The sequence below is a fragment of the Protopterus annectens genome, chromosome 15.part0 (genome assembly GCF_019279795.1).
Source record: "Protopterus annectens isolate FY-2018-M chromosome 15.part0, PAN1.0, whole genome shotgun sequence".
NCBI lineage: Eukaryota > Metazoa > Chordata > Ceratodontiformes > Protopteridae > Protopterus > Protopterus annectens.
In genome coordinates, this window is record NC_056749.1 from 358,403,344 (window position 1) to 358,409,354 (window position 6,011).

The following is a 6,011-nucleotide window of genomic DNA, read 5'->3' on the forward strand; positions in this document are numbered from 1 at the left end:
TAAAACTTATGAAAATCCTAATAAAAGTTAAAAATGCAGGGGAAAATTAAAAAAACCCTAAGTTTTTGTAAAAATAAAAAATTTTTAACCAAACGTATAACTTGCTGAGAAATTGTGTCTTGAAGAATTTTATGACTTAATTATTGTAATAAGTATAAAATGAAATATAATTTAACTAAACAAGAATATATAGCATTAAAGAAACTACAAGAGAACTAAAATATCACAGTTAGACCAGTTGATAAAAGTGGTCCAATAGTATTATTTCATACCATTAAATATAATACAGATATTTATATATATATATATATATGATATATATATATATATAGATATATATATATATATATATATATATATATATATATATATAGATATACTATATATGTATATATATTTAATATATATATATATATATATATATATATATTTTTTTTTTTTTAATATATATATATATATATATATATATATATATATATATATATATATATATATATATATCTATATAAAATCTATAAACACATTATTGCAAAAATTTCTCCAGTGGATTCTCCCTTTCCTTTTGTGCAACATTCCTCTACTACCACCATTGCAAATATGCTACCGACACAGCAACCATATTGCTTAGCCTAGTTTCCCAGGAACATTAGCTTGTCTAAATGTTTCCCTTTCCACTGACTTTCAGTATTACCTGTTCTCCCCGTCACACAACTGTCACCTATCTCTAATCTTCAGACATTGTTTACTATTAGTAGGAACAGTAATAGTAACATCTCACATCATCGCAGTCTTGAAGTCCTGCATTCTACCTTACCAGCTCTAGCACTTTATTTCCATTCCTTTCAGGTACCCTTTTCCCAGTTATCCGAACTTTGTTTGTGTATATATAGGAAAAATGAAACATTCTTTAGAAGGATGCATTTATGAACATTGTTACGAAATTAAAAAAAAAAGAAAAACAAATGATGCTTTATCAAAGCATATTATGACTAACATCAAACATGGTTTTAAATGTTTCATTTTGGAAAAAGTACAGCAAAATGAGAAGAGCAGACCTTGGGTAGTCATCATTGAAAAGAAAGAACTATTTTCAGCTGGTCTTAAACGAGACCAATTATCCGGGACTGAATGAACATGTTTTGATTATTAGTATTCTCAGGTTAAAAGCATTGCAAAGGTAAAATAATATTTGGTTTATATAAATTAAGAAAGTCCATTGTGTTTGTATAGTATAAAAAAGACACATAGGTATTGAAACTTGTTTTTTTTTGTAATGGATTCAAAAGTGTGTGCTTTAAATAGAGATATTTTATTGTTTTTTAAGTGTACTACATGTAATGTGATTGGAGTATGTAACTGTTAGTTTTTAAAAGGATATTTATCTATTGAAGTCTTGTTATTGTACAGGACAAAAGCACTTATCTTTATAGCTTTTGTTATACTGCACTACTAAAGTACGTTCCAGACGAGACAAGTGCTTTGACTATTTTTGGTTTTTCGTTCCTCATCAAGTATTACATACACTTTTATGATGTGTTTTTAAAAATGCATTTTACATTTAAATGTTTAACAGTAAACAGTTTTGTTTTATATTATAAATACATACACATATATTGAAAGAGATTAGTAATCCATTTGCTCCACTGCATTGAACATTTGAAAGTTACTGTATCCTTCTATATATACATTCTTGTTTTTTTTTAAACAATAAAGAGAATGCAGGATCTCTGTAATTTCCCCTCTAAAAGTGGCTAGCCAGTTTAACAAAGTATAACTAAATGAATAAATAAAGGTGTCCACAGGGTTTAAAGGGTTGTATATCTAGGCCAAGTGTTAACATGCGTTCACTGAAGGAGGCTGCCTCTGTTGTTGTTTACAATTACCTCAAAAATGCAAAAATATTGGAGCTAATTACATTAAGTATGGAGATGTAGACAGTCAGATGTATGGAATTTGCACCCACACAGAAAAATTTATTTTTGGAAAAGATAGTCTCATTTTTCTTGCAATGACTCTGTTTTTGATAGTGGTTTTCAGTGACTACCTTGAAGCCATGCATGATAGGATAATATTTTTGCAACATACTGAAGTTAATTTTAAATATTTGGTGCAGATACACACACACATATATATATATAAAGATATATCTATAGATATATATATATTTTTTTTTTTGCTAAGTGCACCCATATTTACATATGTTTGCATTTATTTTTTCAGGTTTGTATGCTGGGAAGATCACCAAGGATGTTGCAAACTACCTTTTTAAAACTGGATGATTCTTTTCCAGGAGTAAAGGACTTCAGGAATGTAGATCAATAACCTGCCATTTCCATTTCTGTAAATCACTAGCTTCCTGGGATTCAAAAGCCCTCTCTCCTCATGCACTTTATTCACAGTGGTGAAAACTCTTCATTGGATTCAGTATTTTGATCTGTTATTTTTACTTGCTGATTACTCTGGCCAAAACTAACAGCTTATGGAACTTTCCAGAGATACTAATGGTCTAACTGGATGATTCTTTTCCAGGAGTAAAGGACTTCAGGAATGTAGATCAAGAACCTGCCATTTCCATTTCTGTAAATCACTAGCTTCCTGGGATTCAAAAGCCCTCTCTCCTCATGCACTTTATTCACAGTGGTAAAAACTCTTCATTGGATTCAGTATTTTGATCTGTTATTTTTACTTGCTGATTTCTCTGGCCAAAACTAACAGCTTATGGAACTTTCCAGAGATACTAATGGTCTTTAACATTAGACCGTACTGTGCCCTCCTGGCTCACTACCATTTGCTCATTGTAGAGAGAAGTTATTGAGCTGCTTTCATAGTTATTGGAATGCTGAGTATGGCAGCCAAAGATTTTTTTTTTTTTAAGGTGGGGGCATGGAAGGTTTTCTCTGAAGTAACCATAGTGATTTTGAGATGACCAACTGCATAGGGACTTTGATCAAACATCTTCAGAGACCACGAGTATGCAATGGCACACAGTCTAGTGTGAAATGTCATTTATGGCATTTGTCTGAACCATGCAAGTCATACTTCATTGAAACGGAACAAATAAACCATATTAGTGGGATATATACTGAAGCAGCCTAATGCCTCATCTGAAACTACAGCTTTCTTTTTCTGCATTGTGTCTATTTGAAGATGCCTATTTTCTATATACTGCAGGTATTACTGTTACAAGTAGAAGCTAGCAGGTTTTTGGTCTGCAGAGTGCAGTAAGTTTTATGGACTTAAATCATCACATTGCGATGGCGGCCTTAATTTGCAAGTAGAGTCCATGACTCACTAAACACGTATAAATGGATCTTTCTTCTTCTCGGTATGTACTAGACTGTATCTGGTTTGGTAGTGCATCAAGGTTATTGCACAACAGGAAACTAGGAGTAGAGATTAAGTACTCCAATGTACTGCTAAACACTGTCACAGTGATGCAGGAAATTCCTTGCATTTGTTAATGTTTTTTATCTTGCAAAGAGTATAAAACCTTAGGTATTATATCTGGTCTGTTTGTGCCCCAAAGTGCACATTGCAGAATATAAGGCCATATGCTATCCAAAACACTAAATTATATGCTTTATACCATATATATCAGCATAACCCTAATCTTCCTACAATTGCATTTGTCATGTTTTAAGTCACAGTTATTTTCTCTAAAAGTAAATAAGATATTGCAAAGATAGTTTCCAAAACAACCTATCCCGTAATACTTCTTGCTGCAGATAACTAGTCAACAGCTCAGTTTTATGATTCAGAAACCATTTTACTTTGCCTACATAGCTTAGAAAAAATTTTGTCAAACTACTACATGCCAAGGATGCTTGTTTGCAGTAGAAACCAGCACTTCTGTAAGATCTACGGACACTGCTATTTTTAGAGTCATGTACAGACTAAACAACTAACGATTTATTATAGTATGGTCACATTAATTGCTTAAAACTAGATGTAGTATTGCATTCTAGTAGCATCTGTTTAGTAGCAACTGGTTTATAATGTGATTAGGTATTTGTTGTGTAAGGGATACCAGTTTTCCCTTTTATGCACCTGTTTGGTTCCTGTCTACATTAAGGTATTCAAAACATTTTGTATATTTTGATTTGTATAAATTATTTGTATAATAGGTGCACAATACTGCTGCTAGGTGTGTATATTTCTACCTGTTTAAATGGTTTCTAAAATGTATTATACAGTAGGACATTACTGCAAGGGTGACTTTTACGGTGTGGTGTCTGTTCTCAAACTAAGTTGTCATTATTTTCCTTACTGCTACTGAAATGCACTTCATTTAGTTAAATTTTCCATTTTCTGAGTGGCCTGTTCAGTCTTAGCCGTTTTTGTACATCTGCAGATGCTCAGTGATGCCAGCCAGTGTGTGCGTGTTGGTCGCAGGGTGCTGAGGCTGCTGGGAGATGTGCCATTAAGTAGAAGTGGATAGTGACCATCAGATGTTAGCTTTCCCTCCCTTTGCTCAAGTAGCACCTTGCTAAGCCTGGGGTCTATCTCCAGCAGTGCAATAGACCAAGATGTGGATGCTGTAACTGATAAACAGTATGATGCACTGATCTTGTAAAACAGGGTGTGCGAAGTGTGTATCCATTAATCTGATCTGTAGCTTCATTATCAAGGTACTTCTCAGCTTATAAGGGTACAGAAGTACTAAGCCAGTAGTATGACCTACAGTTCATACGACACCTGAGGAAGTGGACTGAGTAGTTTTGATAATCCTCTCAGTGAAGTAGCATAAAATAAATATAAATTCATAACCATAGAGTTTACAACACTCTTGCATTACAGTAATTTCTGTCTTTAATAGATGCATTTCCATGAAACGTGGATCATGACCACCTACGTTATAGTGTGACAGAATGTCTCTGCATCTAATTACTTAATTGTTAAAGCATTCTGTATTCCTGGAAATATTTTATTGTGAATCTTTGTTCCTTCTGTAATACATTTTGTTTTTACAGAAGGCATATACCTCTTGCATTTAGGCAGGAATTATGGTCTTTCTGTGTTCTTCTAATAGCAGGGTGATATGAAGACTGTAAGGAAACTTCTACCGAAATACCAAAGACACTGAAAGATTCATCTTTTACACTTGGTCCAGTGTCTGTGTTTAATATCAAACTCTGGCATATCCTTACTTATATGTAGGACCATTCCTCTCAACCTCTGGGCACAAGAAATCTGGACAAATCCAAAAATAATATGGGGACAAAGCCCCAAAAATAGGGACAATTTTTAAATATTGCTCTTATAAACTTAGAAAGTTGATAGAATGCAAGGTCTTGTGTTACCATGCATTTTATAAAGAATATGTAGGCTGAAAGTCAAATGCCTGTCATTATATAATGACTTCAGTCCTCACTTATTTGCCACAAAAATCCAGAAGACTACAAATTTTAAGAAGAACAGATGAAAAATATAACACAAAAATCTGGGCATTCTGCAAAAATCTGGACAGTTGAGAGGTATATGTATGACTGCTGAACTCTTGATTGAATGGCGGTTGTTTGTGGTTTAAATGCAAAATAGTTTAAGTCAAGCAATTATCTTTTTCTTCCAAGGTTAATTTAATGGTTTGTTATAAAGTGCTAAACTGAGCCAAGGAAATTTACCTGCACTATAGATAGTTTTCCATGATCTCACATGGAATTCTTTAAGAAATCATTTCTATGAAATACTGCTTTTTCTTTAACTTTAAAAGCTTTTATTTAGGCAATGAAACATCAGAACCTGCAATCAGATCTCATCCTCATGCATGCAGTCACTTTTCTGTAAAAGTGGGAGTTTTAATTTCGAGGTTTTCTTGTTTATATTTTTAAAACCCTGCCAGACATGCAGCACAAATCCGGAATAAATACCAGCTGAAAAATATTTTGGCCCAGTGTAGTATCAAGCACTTGTGCTGGGCTTCCATGGGTGCATGTGAATTGTAAATGTAAACTTAACAAAAACATCACATTAAGTATTCCTGCTTTCATAGAAAATTGATCACAGACATGAAG

At 33.1% G+C, this 6,011-nt stretch overlaps 1 protein-coding gene across 1 annotated transcript in view; it reads left to right on the forward strand.

The window, feature by feature from the left end:
- Positions 1–3,145, forward strand: part of EDA2R (ectodysplasin A2 receptor) — a 247,288-nt gene extending 244,143 nt beyond the window's left edge. The window contains exon 10 of the mRNA XM_044057108.1: positions 2,221–3,145. The gene's annotated coding sequence lies outside the window, so the exon portion shown is untranslated. The remainder of the gene's footprint in view (positions 1–2,220) is intronic.
- The last annotated feature ends 2,866 nt before the right edge of the window (positions 3,146–6,011 follow it).